The sequence below is a fragment of the Pygoscelis adeliae genome, unplaced genomic scaffold, assembly GCF_000699105.1.
Source record: "Pygoscelis adeliae isolate BGI_AS28 unplaced genomic scaffold, ASM69910v1 Scaffold160, whole genome shotgun sequence".
Classification (NCBI taxonomy): Eukaryota; Metazoa; Chordata; class Aves; order Sphenisciformes; family Spheniscidae; genus Pygoscelis; species Pygoscelis adeliae.
The window spans coordinates 8,968,984-8,988,802 of NW_008824035.1; positions in this window are offsets into that span (position 1 = coordinate 8,968,984).

Below are 19,819 nucleotides of genomic sequence, written 5' to 3' on the forward strand. Positions count from 1 at the left end.
AGTCAGGGTCCTCCCTGAAAGCTTTTCCTGGGCAACACCGCTGTGTTTTCCAGGCAGGGTTTTGCTTGCAGTGCAAGGATTACACAAGGCAGGTCCCTTCTGTACGTGTGTTCGGCTGTCATGTTGTTACCCTCTTCCTGGCTTCCATTCTCCACGGTCATCCGTGCTTATGAAAATGAATGAATGTATTTTAACAAGATGAACTGGCAAACAGTTATTTAATCAATTATGCAGGAGCAGATTTATTACTGAGAACAATCTGTATAACTACATCCCACAAAAATCGCGTTTAACCAAAAGGACGTATAACTTACGGCTATGCAGAAAGAAATAGTGTTTAATTGCTTGAACTCTGTGAGGAGACTACTCCAGTGGAGACTCCAATACGATCAAGAAACCATTTAACACTAGCAAATATATTTCACGTTCCACAGCTTGAAACTTTCCATTTTAATTTACAGTTAATCTGCTGGGCGTTTGAATAATACACAATTTGATGTTTAAGAAGAAAGTTGCTGCATTTTAAACATTATTGGGTACTCTGTTGATTTAATAGACAAGGTAAGTTAACTGGACAAAATTTCCATGCAAGTAAAGGATGGATCAAAAGGACAGCAAGGTTGGTTTCTTCTAAATGTCACGTGTCATGGTCACCAGGCATATATTGGGCTGATTGAGCATACTTCCACCACCCTGGAAAGAAGTGTCATTGTCCCTGCTAGATCTTGAGTCAGGACGAAGCCTTGCACAACACAGGCAGCCCGCAGCAGAGCTGTAAATGAGACAAGAAGATGGGTAGTTTAGTTGTGTGAAATGGTTGGGATTCAATTTGAGTAAGCTGAGGCACTACTGGGCATTTTGATGAGACCGGCTTGTCTTGATTACGTACAGATGCCCCAGTGCCACCTCTGTGGTCACAGACAGACAATTCCCCGGTCGGAGCAGCTGTGAAGGGATCAGCTGTTTTGTGTCTCCACGTGCAGAGCCTGGTTTGAAACATGGGTTGGAGGTTCGAGAACAGATAGCAAATACATCAGTAAGTGGGACCAAAGGTAACTTGCATCTCAAGAGGGAGTGTGACTGCCACAGGTGCCTCCTACTGAAAAATACAGCTGGGACAGCTTATGTGTCTGGAAGATCATCTTCTGTGGTAGCAGAAAATCTTAGCAGATATTTCAGATTACTTACCTGAGTCCGCAGCAAATATTAATTAACGCAGCTTGATCTTATTTCTGCCAGTAATGGCAACGTAACGAAAGAAGGGAAACACTAAGAACAGGGAAAAATTTAATGAAGTTTTTTGAGTACCTATCTCTTAAAAAAATGATAGTTATTCTTACGATGAAGAAATGAAAAGGACAAGTACAGAATATATAATGTCTGGTTAGGTAGTAGAAAAAGATCTTGTATTTCATTTGTACAGTGAAAGTTTAAATATTAGGGGAAAAGAAATTACAGCTCCAGACACAGAAAAACAGTAGACTTGGCTGTGTAGGAGTTTTTCTCAGGAGAAGATTTCTGAAAAAGGAAAGAGAAACATCTCTTGGGGATGATCAAGAGCAGTAACTTCCAACATTTTGCAATTTTTACAAGTCTTCATCACCTGATAGAAGCATGGACCCTCATGGAGTGAATATAGCTTGCTGATAAAACAGCTTGCTTGTCTTTGCTGCTTCTTGCAGGCCTTTAAATAGTCTCTGGATTCTCAGGGGTCACCAGTACAGAAGCTGTTTTAGACACAGTTGTAGCTAAATGTGGTATGGCCTCAGTGCGGGGGAGTGGGATTAGGAGAATACTTTTTAAGCCGCTCCCACGTATGTGATTTTATAACTGAACTTTGTTGCATCTACCCAGCAGCACTAAATGCTGGCAGCAGCAGCAACAAAATCCTACCAAACTTGTGTGGTCCAAATCCTCATTGCTATAGGATATCACGCAGGAAAGGTCAAGGAGAGGGAAACTCCACACTGGAGCTTTGGAGACCTCACAGTCAGTTGTGTTGTAAACTGGGAGGAGACTCAGCAGGTGGAAAGTTCTCCCTTTCCAGTGCCTTTCAGGATGAGGTTTGTGGGAGGTCTCCAGAAAGGAAAAAGAGGATGGCAGAGGCTGCTTACACTGCTTTTATTTTCACATGAAATGCTAAAGGGATAGGATTTGCAATGTAGTAACTTCATGCCTCAGACTCTTACCTACACCCTCGCGTTCCACTTTGAAACACAATGGTGATGTACAAAGGCAAATCCATAAACTTAGCGGATGGACCTGCCCGAGAACTGGAAAAATGTTGCTTAAAACCATCCCTTTTTGTCCGAAGATGCAATCAATATTTTTTAACATCTCTAATAGTGACTTAGTGGACCTCAAAAGCACTAGTTCAATGAACCTAAGGAAAAAACCCCAAACTTTGCAGAGCGTTTTCTGTGATTATTTAATCAAAGTAGTGCTGTGGCTGTGGTGTAAGCCAAAAAAGTTTGACAATTCAGAGCTGTTGTTCAGATCTATAATAATTACAATAGATTAACATTGTCAATCCTTGCATAGCCTGCCAAGGACAGGTAATTCAGACTTCCTTAGGAGGAGGATCTAAGTAGTCATGGCTAATCCTCAGTTTATAAAACATTTGAAAAAAAGGTCTATATCTCTCTTTTGTTCTCCCCCCCCTTTTTTTTTTTATTTTAATAAGTTTATTTTGGTAGTATAGATAGTGTCATCTCTACAGGCCAAACTAGACACGTGACTCAAAGCTACCTCGTGGGCTTTAACTAAGTCATACTGGCTTGTATCAGGCTAAGATGGGTTCTAGTTACCTATGTCCCACAGCAAGGCTTACAACGCCTACTAGAACTATCATAAAAGATGTAGATTCCCAAATTTCATTAATTTGCTAGATAATAAAGTACTTCAGGTGCAGTGTCAAATCATGCTAATATCACCTGACCCTTCTCCACTGAGATGAGTTGAAAGTTACTATTTATCTATTGCTCCAAATCTATGGAGGGTAGGGGCAGGGGACCCAAACAAACAAACAAAAAGACCCAAAACACCACCACCACCTCAAAATAGCTAGGTATCTCAACTTTTAAGCTCAGCTCCCCTTAAGTCCTGGAGCACCGTTTGTGGGTAGAGTGTTTCCCTTGTAGCCAGGAAAGTAAGAATCCTTTCAAAGAACCTCTTTGAAGAAATTGCCAATCAATTACAGAAAATAAATAGCGTTTATTTAACTAGGGCACAACAGGAGCTCCACGTGCGCATTCAAAGGCAGGATTTGGATCTTAATCTGTATGTGCCCATCAGTAGGGCATGGACAATACAGAACATTAATTTAGTCTGAAGGAGGACTTACTGAATTTATATGCTGGTTTGGCATGCATTTTCATAAGCCTTTATTCCCAATGTACACCCTCCTGTGAAGGTTACTGATAACACCCAACAAGAGATTGTATTTCTTTGAAATGTAATTGAGTTTTTGAATTCCTAAACATTTGTAGCATACAAAAGTCTCTCAATATGTTGTCTCTAGGTGATCATCTTCTCAGAACACCAGTAACCCATTTTCTGTCAGGAAAAGCCTATTGGTTTTTACAGCATGCTGTCAACTGGAATATAGAGTACCTGCAACAAATTATTTTGTGAACAAGCAACTAATCAAGAATTATTTCCTTACATTATAGTACAATCACTTCTAATAATGAATATACTCAAGAAGACGGTTGTCTGTTTACAGATAATTCATGAACGGAAAAAGAGTTAAACCATATTTTTACAAAATATTAATATACTACAGCATCTGGCTTTGCTATGTCATCGCAATGTTTTGAGTATAATTTATAGAGTTATGTGAAAAAATATATAGACAATATATTAATTCTAAATTCTATAGGCCTATTCTGTATCAGAGAAAGCATGTTAAAAGCATGCTTTTTTCATTTTCTTCTTCCCATATGGATGGAAATAGAGCTAGCCCCTCTCTGTTCTTTTTACTGTAAGCTAAACACCAAGCTAAGAAAAGATGATGTTAGAAGACCCCATAGGAAAGATCTCCGCATCTTCAGGTTACAGGTCTCTGAGCGGGGGTCTGACATTTTCAAGAGAGCCCCCTCCTCTCAGTGAGACTGTTTCTAGGTTGGCCTACCAAGCCCTTCAAATACAATAAACTTGGATCTTTCTTTCATGCAAAAGTCATATGAGCCTGCTTTTTGCAGAGGCATCCATTCTGAAATTCATGCATGTGTGTCCCTGATTTACAAGTAAAGAATATATTCCCTTGTAAGCATGTAGTTGTACATTTGCATTTGTAAGAATCTGCCTCTATAGGTTTCACTTAGCATAGTGACCATTTTAAGCTGTATATAATTAATCTGCTATGGAAATTAGTTGTTTATTTATTATGTAAGTATGCCTTTTATTAAAACTACTTTGTGAAAACCTAATTGCTGCTATAGTAATATAGCATAACAGTCCCTCACATAAATACATGATTATTATGTACAGTCACTTATCTGTGAACGAGCTCTGCTACTACTTTCCTTAATTAAGGATACAAAGGGCTCCTTCATCTTTGCATATTCCCTAGCTAGGACATTGATACTCATTATTTCCTAAGTCCAAACACTGAAACTGTGTCAAGAATGCATCTATCACCAGATGGGTACTTATAGTCAGCGGAATTTTCAACTGTGTCAGCAAATTCAGCAGTTTGCAATTTCTGTATGTCTGACGTGTTTTTATTGGTGAAGATCACTTTCAAATACCAAGATCATGAGAATGATTCCTCGGTTAGTCTCCTCAGCAGTCGAATGTAATGACAGTAATTAACAGCCTGTGATTAGCAGCCACTCCAGAAAGTCTTTGAATGTTAATTTGCTTCAACTAATATGCAGCACTTCTGTGTAATGAGATCTATGCTATAGGTTCACAGTGAAAGCAAATTATTTTCCAGCATTTAATCATACAAATGATTCTCAGTTAATCACTTGAACAGTAAACCTCAATGTTCTAATAAGTGACATTTGTTTTTCTGTCATTTGATTTATTATAAATATAGGCGATGGTATGGTATATCGAGCACTGTTTCTTCAAAAAATGTCATGAACACACGATATTTCTGCGGATCACATCGTAACCAAGGTGACCTCATTTTCTCTTTCCAGCCTTCCCTTTATCCTCCTCTTTTCTTTTTGGTTCTTTATCCTCTCGTTTTCCTTGGGATGCGTTTCCATGTGGCACCCAAAGTGTTACCCCTGAACCGCGTTTCCTCCTTTTCACACTGTAGATTCACAGGAAAACTAAAACAGTTGCACTTCAGTGCACTTGAAGAGCATTGAAAGGAAGCGAGACAGAATGAGCTCACGTTGCCAGCGGACAGGAGAGACCATGAGAAAACCACAGCAGTGTTAGGAAGTACCCACGTGAATTGCTGCATTACTTTTTGTGTTTTACAGCGGCAAAGGCTAACTATACTCTTTGCTGTTAACAATGACCAAATTATGTCCTAGATGGAGGAGTCAAACAAGTTAGAAAAAAATGTTTATTGCATGAGTGTAAACTTGAGAGAAAATGCTTTCTCTGTTCGTCCAGCTGTTTGGGCAAATATGCACTGTGAGCAGTGATACTACAGATTGCTCTTCTCCAAGACTGTGCTTAGAAATCCATGAGAAGAAGTATTTCACAGCAAGACTACACAGCCTTCCTGGTGCCATGAGATGCACGCAAAAAGTCTTCAGACAGCTGAGTACTGCAGAACATATCTGTATCCCTCAGAGAGGGAGTCAAAGTGAAGGGAGCTCCAACAACAGGACAGAGGTAGTAGGTGGCAATGTTCATCTGATTCAGCGGTATGAGCTCTGGGACTCTCATGGGCTGCTTGTCTTCTCCTTCTAGAAACCTATACTGACCAGAGCCCTCTGCATCAGCATAGTCCCACTGTGGGCCCTGGGGAAATACCCTCTTCAGTGCACTCCTCAGCCATTCTGTCTTCTAGTTCAGTTCACAATTGGGAGCTAAAAATAGAAGTTGATAATTTGAGAGAGTTGTTTTGGGTTTATTTTTAATCTACTTTTTAAAATTCAAGTTTTTAATATGTAAACACATGCTGATGTGTTTATGTGCATATTACATATCGCCATTCTGGATACTGTCTCTTCCTAGCAACCTTACTATAGTCATCTTCATATTCAGATCTTTTGCATGACAGGAACACCAGTAGCTTCACTTTGAAGTACTGCAGCAAAATTCAGTCCTGGAGTGAGTATAATAAACGCCCCGCCTTAGCAGGAGTCAAGGCATGCACTAGCCCTAAATGCCTTAAGAAATCTCCCCAATTTATTGTAATTTGGCTATCAGACCAAATTTTCCCCCTTGGAACTGAGTTCTAAAAGCAAAGCATATGGTAACAACGTAGTCTCTTTTATTACTCCAGACACACTTGGCATTGCACAGGAAACTTCATCTGACACTTTGTGCAGCGTCGGATGCCCTGTTTGGGAAAGGGGCGAGTGGAGCGCCGACATCTAATTCTGCAAGCTGGTGCCTGCCAGTAGGGACAGGTTTGTCGCTTTTTTTAGCATCATTCACCCAGCGCAAGAAAGAGGAGATTTTGAGAGTCAGCATTCCCGCGGATAGGTAAAATGAAGGGGAATGGATTCTAATCTAATTGTAAATGGACTGTTTTTGAAACACCACTTGTCAATAAATCCTTCCGTTAACAGATGTGTTGGCAGCTCGCAGCACGGTCAAATCAGGAGTCCAGCTCCAGTTGTGATATCATATTTCCATCATTCAATGTACAAAAATTTGTAGAAAGTTATACATTGAATTGGCTGATTTAAAAATGCGTTCAGTCTTCAGGAGCTTCTTTTGGTAGAAATACCGAAAATTTCCCAGACTATGGCATAGTTTCACCATTCTGCCTTTTATGTTGAGCTTAACACCTAAAAGAGGACCTATTCAGAAACCTATCTAGAGGCTGAGCACAGCGTTGAGAGTGGGAGATCTTGAGCCACAATTACGTTTTTGCAGCTGAGTTGTTGTGTAGACTTAAGCAAGTCATTTTCCAGTCATATAGTAAAGGAAATAATGCTCCTCCATCCCAGGGATGAATAATGTTGGTTAATAATTAGTCAATATTTTTAAACATTTGGAATTGACTGTAAAGATGTAAGTACAATCCTTTTTCCTACTGTACTGCACCTGTCACTATAAAGTCATTCATAGGAGTTGAGCTGGGTTCTCTTTCTAACAAATTTTACTTTGTATTTTTAGTCGCTGTCCAATTTTCTTCAAACTGCTGTCAGTCATATGCAGGTAAGGGGTATTCTTAGCTTTCTATTACTTTGCTGCCCCTCCATCCCTGAATCTCCTTCCATTTCTCTACTTTTGGCCCTACGCAGACTATTATGTCCTCTCTGGATATTGAAAACTGGTACCATGTATAGCTTATTAAGCTAAGTTCTAAATCCGCTGGCCCACATTCAGGTTACTCAAGATTAAATATAACTCTCTTTAAAAAACAAAGAACAGTTTTTTAAGTAGTTTAGCTGGCACACTTTTCATTTGTTTCTGCATTTATTTCTTCTGTTCATAATCTTTTTATTACAAGCATGCAGCTCCATCCACTTGTAGCAGCGTTCCTCCAACGCTATCATGAGATTCACTAGCAATGTTCTGTAAATGCCAGCCAAAATCTATCTGCAAGAACATCTGCTCAACAGTGCAAAACTGATGTAATTACCAACCATCATCTTTTATCCTCCTGCTGGGGCAACTGCTCCAAAGCATGACTTTTTGCCCTGAGCTAACAAGATCCAGAAACTTGCTGTTATGTACAAATCCTGCCACAGAAAACTAAGTTGGCTCATACGCAAATTCTAGCAGAATCTTTCAGTTATGTAAAGGTAACAAATATCCAAGTGGCATGGGTCTTGTGGAAATATTTAAAATTTTCTATGTTCTTATTTGCTGCTTCTGCTTCATACATTGTTGCTCTATGGCATTATTTTTAATGGTTGGCAATGATCATACAAAAGAATTGTTTTCCAAAAAAAAGTGAAAAGGATGTTACAGATGCTCAGATTTGGCTGTAATTAAATTATAACAGGTTGTCATATAGATGTGTGTAAACAGATGATAAATACTAGGAGATGGATATTCTGTACATGTAAATGTCCACAGTAAGGGTACACTGTATTTGCTTGTAGGAAAAACACAAATTCACACACTTTATGGTGCTACTGGCGGATATATGTTGCGGAAACCTTCAATAGATAGTTTACATATTTCAGCAACTTTTTTCTGACTATGTACTGATATCTTCCTCTCTGGGAACTGTTTTCAACATTGCAAACCTCCAAGAGCTTTCAATTGATTACAATTTTCTCTCTCAAGCAACCTGATAAAGAAATGCTTCCATTTTCCTTGTACTGTAGAACTGACTTCCAGAGGAGCCACCTGCCCTGGTGGCAAGTTTTGCATCCAGTGTCTCTGGTTGACTCTTCAGTCATTGAAAGTGTAGTGCGCATCCAAAGCGTAAAACTCTGACCACCTCAGGGTAGCAAAGGCTATAGTTGCAGGGTCACGCATTTCTCAAATAACGTTGGTTTCACCTCATTCCTGGGGAAGGGAGCTTTCCTTCCCGAGCTGGATGAGCTCTACCTCAAGATCATGTTGGGAAGAGTATGCAATTTTGATTGCACCTGCATAACCTTGTACCTTAGGTGATTAGGGAAAATCACCTAACCTAGATTTTTCCAGTTCAGAAACCTGGATTGCTGAAATAAAATCAGAAAGATGCCACCAAACCAATAGTATTTGATGTGCAAATGTGACACATACAGGATGAGGTTTCCATTGTATTTCTAAGTAAATACATCTGCGAACCATAGCTAAATTTCTGGCAGAGCACCCTTGTCAGCATTGTGTGCCTAAAAATACATGCCTGTGGGACTCAAGGCAGGAGCTTCCTGTTCAGCAGTCTCTCTGCTTCTGTATTTCTATGGCTTCCAGGCCGTATCCTGATTCCTAGAAATTTTGATCATCCCTTAGATACTCAGTGGGATGATTTCTGCATAGCTGAAGCAGGTAGGGCTGTGCTAAAATGGGCTATTTTCATAGCCGGATTTAGCAGTGTCCCAGACACGCAGGTATGGATTCCTTCTTGGAGATAGCACAGGCAGCTGAAGATTGGTACTAAGTGGCATTGCTTGTGATATAAGTATATTTCCAAGCAGAACGGTGGGTTTTGCACATTCTCTGCTATATTCTGATCTTGAGTTACTCTTAATCAACGCATTCTCAGCATTGAGGTCAGCAGGACTACACTGTGCTGCACCAGCAAAGAACTTCAGTCGGTGAAATTCTGAAGTGACTTAATTAAATACTTCAAAAAGATCTGCAGTGGCACTTACCTCTTCACGCAGTTGCCCCAGACTTTTTGTTAAACCTGTTGATATTTTTATTTCTTTGGACAGCCTTCCTATTGCTACACGTCTGCACTTTATCATCTGAGGAAAGAAGCAATTGCAATGACAGAACTAGACCTTGTTATGCTATGAGTAATATTACACACAGTCCAGCACTTCTGGAGGGGATCTTGAACACTGGTGCTTTATATACATGATAAACAAGGGGAATTCAGTTTGTATTTGAGATAATTTATGGTATAGGCTGCTTCATGTGTAGCTGCTGCTGTGCTGTTGTTTCATGCCAAGATTCATTACACATAATGGGTTGGCTAACATCTCTGGGACTTCCTAAAAGATGTGCTAAAGAGCCCTAAAAGAAAAGTATGCAGATTATAGCTTCCCATGTTTTTTGTAAATGTTTTAGACATTTGGAATGTGTCATTAAAATTTTAACAAAAGGAACAGAAGGAAAGCATAGTAGTAAGTATTTTCTTCTTCCTACTCATTTTTTGGGTAATGAATTTTCTGCTTATTGAAGCATATTTTGTCTGTTGTTTTTTGCCTGTTGATTAACAAAGGGCTAGAACAGTTATTCTATTGCTCAGTAAAAGCAGTGTTGTGTAGCACTAAATATGTATTCCATGTAATCCTGACTCCCTAAAATTTTTGTGGTTTGTACTTGTGGAGAGAGAATATAAAATGGCGATAAAAGCCTATTGGATTAGAACGGTGTGCTTCTAGATCCACTTAGCACTTCTTTTGCAGAGGGATAAATGATAGGGGAAGGGTAAGCTGGGAGAGTCAGGCTGTAAATACCAGTACACTAGACAACATCCAGTCCAGTTATAAAAAGTGAGGTAAATTCCCAGCTACAGTGCAGCTACAGGTCTAATATACATTACTGGTGAGACTTGCCTAGAGGGAAATTCTTAGTATTTCTATGCATTTCATAGCTCGCTTGGAGGTCCACTCGTGTCAAATTTTCACCTCAGATACACAAGTACAAACCCAGAATAACGCTAGTAAAACTCACGGCCTTGCTTTCCAGTGATGCCGTGCTAGTGAGAAGCGCATATGGCAGCTAGCACAAATTCTTGCCTTTTCCCCTGCAGGGAACAGGCTGCACCATCCTGAAGGGATCTGACACAAAGCGCGGTGAAAGTGATGGAAGAACAGAGGACTAGAGAAAAGGCTGCGGGCTGCCGGGAGGCAGCAGGCCCTGCCGTCTGCGTGGGGCCATGGGAGAGTAAGGAGAGTCTTTCGGGGCCGGACACAGGGTCATTGGTGGGTGGTGGGGCAGTAGGGCAGGAACAAGCGGGGCCACCCAAGGTTAGCGGGCAGCTGGCAGAGGGATGGGAAGTCTGCATCTCCTCTGCTTCGCTCAGCGATGAGAACACCATGAAGTCTAGCCTACTCCACTGCTCTGCTGGCCCCCGCGCATAGCTATGTGCAGCTTCCAAATCCAGTTTGTGTTAGGGTGAATCTCTCATCACTTGAGCTCATTGTGTATGCAATGCTATTGCTATTAATCCCTCTAGTATTCCCAGCTCCCTGGTTTTTATTTGGGTTTAGAGCTAGTGGTCCTTAATTTTTAGAGTGAGCCTTTGAGGCTCCACTACACTGCTCCTAATACGGGATTCAGTACTTATATTTTATTTAAAACACAGGGCTTGTTACTACAGTGCTTTTAACATTCTAATATACACATAAAAATTTTATGGCGTGCTCTCTTCCTGAGAGAAGTCTCAGGTATAAAACAATTTTTCAAGGAAAAAAAAAAAAAGGCATGTAACAACCCTGCTTTGCTTTAATTTTGGGTCCACAAAAGTCTCTTGCTATGCATGATTGATATCAGTGAAAACAGAAAATAAATCTCCAAGAACAAAGCATCAGAGTATTTTAAAAAGCAGCTTATTTCTGTGCTGGCCTCAGCATGCTGCCGATTTGGTCCCTTGCAGGCCACAGGGGCAAAGCTGCAGAGGGCTGGAGCTGGAGACATCCTGGCCACCTCCCCCAGCGTCCCCCAGGTATGTTTCTGGAGGAGAGCTGCTGCCTTACTCATCTCAGTTGAGTCTAGTTCAGTTTCCTACCCAAAACACGCACACCTTATCTAGCGGTGCTGCCAGAGATGAAGTGAGGTTGCAGCCCAGCTGTGGTGCAGGCTTTGGCTCCACTGGCGGGAGGCACAGAAATACCATGCTGCTGCGGTGCAGGAGCGCCAGACGATGCAGAGCCCTTTGGCTGGGACCCCGCAAAGGGGTGGGGGAGATGCTCGGGCTGACCTTAGAGCGCTGCTGGCCTTTCTGCTCATGCAAAGCAAGCAGGAAGCCATTATGTTCATGCCCAGGTAGTTGTAGGCAGTAAGAAGAATGACACCTGTAAGATGTGTAGGAATCAGATGCTTCCTTTCTGTTGTCCCTTCTGGTACAGTGCGTCCATTGGCACAAAGGCCCTTTCCCTGAAGCTATTATCAATATAGCGTGACTGAACCTATCACAAATTCCAGCTGGATGTCACCTTTGGGATCTCTACCTGTGGTGCTCTTTGCATCTGGGACAAACAAAATGCTGCACCCCTTAAAGGGACTTTGTGTTCACTGGTCATTTTTCCTCCGTACAGAAGTTCCTGCTTTACCAGGGAAATGGTGGTATGTAACATTTCATCAAACGTCAAAAGCCTGAACGTGCACCTACCAGGTCTTCATCACGGGTTTATCTGTGGTCAGCTACAAGAAGTGGAACCTTTATTGAAAATGAATCAAACAGAACCAGGTCCTCTCTTAATGTTCAGAAGAGTTTGGTTAGCTGTTTGTTGATATACTAAAATGTTTCAGGCAGTTTTTCAGTGCTTATTTAATCATGCTTTTAATCCACTTTGACAATATACTACAGTAAAAATGCTAATTATTATTCTTACTATTTTCCTCTAGAAGAGTAAGTAGCACGGGAAAGGTGCTTATAGTGTATTTCCACATGGCTGAAATCAGGAATTACTGGAAATCTCACATGAAGTTCTGGTCTTAGGTGATTTCCAGATCAAAGTTATTTAGATACATTAAGTTGCAATTTACAGATTTTTATATTAACAAAACCAGGATGACTGCAATTTGTGAGATTTGTTTTTTGCTAGAAGAAAAAAAAAAGATCCACTTCAAAATTAATTATGCATGCTTATAAATATGTGTGAGTGAACACCCTCAAAATCTATATACAGATCAGATTTATAGAGTACAATTCAATACTATTTTACAAAGCAATAAAAGTACTTGCCAATTCTCATGGAAAACATCAATGTATTTTATGCAATTATCATCCTCATGGATAATACAACACAAAACCTTTTTTCATATATCTGTGTGTTTCATCCTTATTTTTACCAGTCTTCTCAATTTGCTTTTATTATTTCTCCAGTATTTTTTTTTTTTTAACAATAGACCTTGGCTAATTGTTTTACTCCTTTTACTTTGAATTTCACGATGAGTAGTTTAATGCAGAAAGGTTACTTATTTTTGTGAGCAAGTCTGGCAGGGAAATGGGTGTTGCTTGGTTCAGTGGTTTTTGCATATACTATGACATAATTATTTTTATATCTCTTGGTTGAAAGAGAATCTTGTGATCTACTGTCCTTGAAAGCTGTTGTCTTGCTATTTTCCTGTATTTAAAATGCAACCCCAAATTTCAGCTCGATGTTAACGATATAAAACAATCCAGTTTATTTCAGTGGATTCTCTCTTGCTTATACTAGACTAGCAGCTTTTACCTACTACTTAACACTAAATGGCGATACAGCGCTTAAAGAATAATTTATTTTTCAAAGATGAGGTTGTCTTTTCCTCCACATCAGGTTTCATAGGGTACAACTGCCCTAGGAATGGGTGTCACTGATTCTATCTACTTTATAGGTGATCTTCAGATTAACACAGAAAAGAGTTATTCCCCTTTACTACAATTACCTCATCCTTTGAAGAAACTCTTTCCATCTCTATTCCTTCTCCTCCAAGCTCTGAAGAGGAGCTCATAATTCAGTAGTGGCCAGGCATCTGTATGTGCTTATCTAAGTGCCAAGTATTTGGAGCGAATGTTGCAGCACGTGATTCATGGTGGATTTTAAATGTACCCAGGCACTGGAGCTGATGCAGGAGGTGTGTGTCTGCCCATTTAGCCACACGCTGGCAGGACCCTTAGTGACCCTCTGTGGGGTGCAGAAGGCCCATTTGTGGCAGTGGGAGCAGTCCCTGTTGTAAATAAGGATCAGGCTCTTCAACTTTTTTTTTTTTTCCTTCTTGTCTTGATGCTGTATTTGGGAGCATGGATTAAATTAAATCTTGTATTGGCTCACTCAGCCGGTGCCACTCTGCCTCCCCACAGCCAGAAGGACAAGCGGACAGGTCGTTTTCTGCTTTATTAAGAGATTTGAAGGTCAGAGCATCAAAATGGTAATTTCAATCAGAGCCAGTCTGGTTGCTCAACAGACTAACGGAGCTACTGTAGGTTGTAGATCTTAATGCACGTGGAGACTGTGATCTAATTCTGAGCACTACTTGGGTCAGATCTGGTTGAGTCAAAGCGTGATGCATCAGCCCATCAGGTCGTTCCTGAGAAGCTGCCTCCCACGTAGGTGGCAGCAAATACAATACAAAGGAGGAAGGAAACGGAGACCTTACTCTCCTGAACAAGCACAAATCTCCGCATTAAGGATTAGCACTTAGAAAATAATCCACTGTTACCTTCAGTGTAATCTCAGCAGACATACTAAATTCCACGTTGAAGCCTTTGCAGGTACTGTCAAGTACCAGACAAAAACATTCCTTGCAAGTGAGTGGCAGTAGAAAGCAGGGACTGGAAGAAAGAGAATAGATTAATTTCTTATTGTCACTCAGTTAATCCTTGTAGCGCCAGATAGCATGATGTTGACTACAACAGGAGACACTGTTACGAATTCACAGTTTTATCCTGAAAGGAGAGAGGGATTGCAATGGCTTGATTTCAGGTGTAAATATAAGAATTTATTCTGACAGTAGAACTAATAAGGATTTGTAGGCACTTGAAGGAATAATAGTATATTTAAAACAAATATACAGGGGTGTTTAGAACCTTACTATAACCTGCCCCTGATGCACAGGTCTGTGCCCAGCCCCAGCATACTAACAATAGCAGCAACAGCAATTATATAGCAACTGTAAGTGAGTAACATTTTTCAAGACACTGTAGGTACTGTATTAGGAGAAAAAACCCAAACAAACAAATTAGCAAAATGAAAGCACGGCACAGCACTTAATCACATAGTTGTCTCATTTAAATCAGTGGGTCGACTCATTTTCGTATAATTATGCGGGTTTTTAAGATATGCTTGGTATGTCACAAGGCTGTGTAATCTTATAATTGCAGCTATCCATTTCCCTTATGTTTGCCCCACCTTTGGAGAAAGGGCTGCTCTTTTGTTACTGGCTGTAGGGTAGCTGGCATAGGGGGGTGCAGGCTCGCGACGAGAGCTGGTAAGTGCTACGACAGGATGCACAGTAACAGCGTCTTTGCTTAAAAATAATTAATTATTGCTGAAGAGAGGGTAAAATACAGAAGTTGCTTGATCACAGTGATACTACAGCAACCCTGCAGTAGAAAATAATAGGATGGCAGGGTAAATGGCTCTTGCCACCTTCGGTATACTCTGCAAAAGTCAAAACCAGTGGAAGCCAGACCAGGTAGGCAGAATTACAAGCAGGGAGTTCTGGCAGAGATGGGGGAGTGCAGGTGGTGGGAGAACAGTAGTAAAATGATGTGTTTTATGTTACTGGTGTCCTGTCTTTTATTTACTTTAGTCTGCTGGCAGGATGTTTCTCTGTAAACATTACCACAAAACACTTAAACAGGAATAAAAGTAACTTTTATTGAAGGAATTTAAAAGTAGTCTCTGGAAAACATGCAAGAAACACCATGTGGACTCCACATCTTCTTCAAAGTAGAGTGAACACAGCAGGGATCTGCTACTGTCACCAAAACCAAATCTAAACTGCACCTTTTAATATTTATATAATTGAAAGTACAAATAAAGGTTGCTGTCTGAAAGTGCTAACTTTTCACAACAGTGAAAGAGTCAAACTTGCCTTTTCAAACTTAAAATAGAATACGTAGCACCAAATTAAGCCTGTAGTTCTGGCATAAACCAGCAATGTCAGGACAATAGTGCTTACCACATATTGCAAAATATAACTTTCCATTCTTTAGACTAATTAGAGAGGCAGCCAGTAGCACCGCTATGGTTCTGTCAGCATTTCCACAATAAAACCCCCTTTTCAGGGCTTTATAACTTGGTTGTAAAAAATTAGCTTCAGGCTGAAACTTGGCATGCCATGGTTCCCCCCAGCAGCAAGTCAAGCTGTGCATGTGGTTATGTGTGTGGTTTGTTGATTGTTTCCTAAATACAAATTTTCATTAAAATTAGTTTTGCCGCTTCTTGGAAGACAATAATAAAATTAACCAATTTTTAAATGAGCGTAGTTACATTCTTTGGCAGTCTCTTGCAGCAAGTTAATTGTCAAAAGTATGAAGGTTTGAGGTGAGAAGCATACAGCCTTGTGATGCTTTTTTGTTTTAAATTAAATCATCTCAAGGGAAGTTTGAAAGCAGGTTGTTACACTTCTATGATGAATTTATTTCACAGGGCATGATCCTGACTCCGTGAAAGACATCAAGCAGCTTTGACAGAAAAAGGCCCCACAAAAGCAGCTCGCGTAAAGGCACTGGTATTCAAATAGTCCCTGGAGCCCTCGGAACACCTGTGCCAAAGGGAGGATCGGGGTGTCCCCCTCGGGCTGCAGGAGTGTCCAGGCCACTAAATGCTCAGGTGGAGAAGCCATCAGTGTCCTCCTCCACTTTGCACATAGCGGTGGCAGCATCAGCCTCTCCTAGGCTTGTGCCACAGATCATACTGAGGAATCTCTTCCAGTCGTGGGTGGTAAACCACTGTTTATTAAATTTCCATATTATGGATAAGCACAGTGCATTACTTCAGAAGTGTTAATAAGAAGCATTAATAATCTTATTGCAAATGCTTCTCTCAGTTTCGCTGTGGTCTGTAGAAATGCCCAAAGAAACAGGACACCACTGTGCATCTGGAAACACTGCAACATGGAGAGACACGTGGAAGTATTTGAAAGGAAATCAGAAAGACTGGTAAGATGGGCAAAGCTGACTCTTTTTTCTTGAGGGGGGTCTTCCTCATTTTAATGTGGTTTAAATTTTGTTGCATGTTTTGATTTTTTTTTTATTTGGCATTTTTAACAGTTAATAACAGTTGATTATTAAAAAAGATAGGTAAAAAATAGAAGCCACAGAAGCTAGCATTGCTTCTTCCAAGGAAGCAAATAAGAGAAATACTCTAAAAATACATAGGAGATGGAAAAGGTCATCAATATGCACTAACATATTCTCCAAATCATTCTTCAATATAAGCGTCACGAAGAAAACTAACAATCCACATCCAGTACTCTTCAATCAATGAACAGTTGAAGATGAAAATTAATATTATAGAGTAGAATAACCAATTATAAGCCAATTCAAAAATCTATTCATCATGGACTCATTTTTTGCAATGGGTTGATGAGATCTGAAAGGGAGAGAAAGTGGGTGAGTAAGCAGCACTGGGCCAACTCACCAGCTTCCTGAGCACAGAGCTTTGTCACCATGCCAAAAAGAGAGCTGATGGCTGATGAACTAGTGAGATATTTGGGCTCAGCCCTCCTCCCTCAGTACAAGGAGTCAGCTAAGAGAGCCGGCTCTCACGCAGAGGTAGGCTCAGGCTCTCCATCAGATCAGCAGAATTTTGTTCCAGCGTTAATTTTCTCCAAGAGTAGCTGCCAGGATATCCTTGAACACATAAACCCAATTAAGCCAAGCTAAACTGATCATTAGGCTTTCAAGTATGTGTCTGCTGATATTTTATAAGGCCATAGTCTACTTAAAGTGTCACCTCCTGCAGCCACCCAGGGTTGACCCTGGGAGTCCACTGAAACAACAGACAAAGGCTCCTAAATTTCTGGGAGGGTCTTTGAGTGTCTCACAATTACAGAGGCTGCCCAGACCACTGTGGCTCACGTGAGGATCACTCCAAATTTCGTTTTACCCCTTCCAGCTGCTGAAGTAGCACCCACTCTGAATAGCTGGTGTGACTTTGACCTACACCCGTGGGCATCCCAACAGTGTGCAAGTGGGAAAGCGCGTGAAGGGGGCATAGGAGACACACACATGCTTATCCAGGCACAGACTGAATTCCATTTGTCACCTTGAAGACCTGTTTAAATTTTCTGATTTTTCTCCATTTGCGATAATTGTCATGCTCTGGCTAAGATCATGCAGTTGCTGTTCAGCGAGTGCTAGCACCTAGTGGAAAACGAACAAAACCCAGTGCTTAGCGTCTCCCTTCTCCTCCCTTCCAAACCCACCTCCTCACCCCAGTCCCAGCTTATACAGACAACTCGCCTTTACGCGAACAACTCTAGTCCTCCAGAAGGAAATGCTGGCTCAGTAACCAGACACTTTTTAAAATAAATAAACTGAATTTGTTGAACAGAGAGGTTATGCAGCATTCCCTAATCCTGCTGCTTTCCACTGACCCTATGCAGCTGGCTTTGTGACCATGTGGTCAGAAGCCTTTTTCACTGACCCAAGCTAAGAAACCAACACCGGTTCTGCTCATCTGAGCTTCAGCTTCTTACAAGGTTTGTTCACGCTTAAGCATGATGCAGGACTAGGTGAGCAGATACATCGGAGAACATCTAGAGGGATTTTATAGACAGCCATGGGTCAGCAGCCCCAGGTCAACACCCCTGGCCACAGCTAGTTTCTGCCCATCCTCGTGCTCACTTTTGCCTGTCTTATTAGAGACCTCGTGAGCATGGAGACATTCTCCCTCTTTGAATGCTGTATGCGCTTTATGCTTTACCAGGTCTTCTGTGACAGAAAACATCTCGTGTACCATTTTGCTTGAAGAGGTGTCTGCTCCCTTTGATTCCCTTTCAGCAGTACTCAACAGCCTGCAGGCTCAAGTCCTGTTTTCTTAAATTTGGGGAGGTGCTGACTAAACTACATGACTAACCAGATGCAGGCAGGAACACGTGGCTCAGCTCTTTGTGGTAGAATGCTGGAAAATGAAATGAAAAGAATGTAAACACTTTATCATCACATCCCACTTGAAAAAGATTTAAAAATGCAACAATTAGTGTGTTATCATTCAGGAACATAATTTATGAATGCCTTTTGTGGATTAGTAGGACTTTTGGGCCATCAATATCCATGCTATTGTGCTGTCATTGCCTAGGACTGCTCCACAGCTTCATGCACTGAATAAGCACTTCCCAATATTTAAAGATCTCCTTTGCCTGTTTGGAATCCCATTGTTTGTTCTATTTTGTCTGAAACACACTGTCTGATTCCTTTTTCTCCCTTCCCAGGCCCTGCTCGTGTTTTTAATGAATCAAAACCTGCAGACTGCAGCTGTGATTTCTGTGTTTCTGCAAGAATCTCCTCCATGAATTCTACAAGGTTGCACACAACCCACCTGAATGGGAACCCAAAGTCTGCTGCCATTGACTTTGCTGAGATCACAGGAGGGTGAAGGAAGACAAAAATTAAGCTAGATCTTGGCTGCATAATGCCGGCTACTAGAGGAAATACAGAAGGCTGAAATCCAAGGTGGCGTAAGAGGTAAGTCAGGGCAAGAACCCGTATCATAAACTAGTCTGAATTAAATGATCAAAACCTAAGATAGAATCTGGTATAACGAAAAGGGAAACAGTGAAGGGTAGAACAAAATATATTCCTTATTGCATCTCAGCTTCAAATTATCATTAAATGTGTACCTCAGGCTGAACCTGACCCCACCTGACATACACTGGATAGTTACACCACGACTTCTGTCACTGCCTGTGACTGGTCTCGCAATAGGGCAGGGCTTGAAAAAGCTGGAAGAGTGGTAGTTTTAAAAATGTATATATTTGTATTTAAAAAAATCTCATTATATTCTTCATCAGAACCTAATTACTTCAAACGAGTAAATATGGAGGATATATGTCTATATTTGTATCTAAAAGTAATATGAATGTAGTTCATAACTCCTACAGTGCTACACTTGGCTATTACTTCCTCGGTACGTCTTAAACTGAAGCCAGCTTGGTGGTTTGTACTATTCTGACAGCCAATAGGACATAGCAGAGAACATCCCATCACAGTATTGGCACTCTTGCCTGCCTTGGCTGAAATCTTGCACGATTGCACTGTACCAATTGCGCTGTCCAGAGGGCCATCAAGAGTTTCCCTCATCAGTTGGTGTCCTGTGAATCCTGCCAGGTCATGCTGGCAGGGAACAGAGTGACTCCAGGGAAGTCAGGGCGTTGTGCTAGTGATGAATTTGGCCCTTTGTAAAAA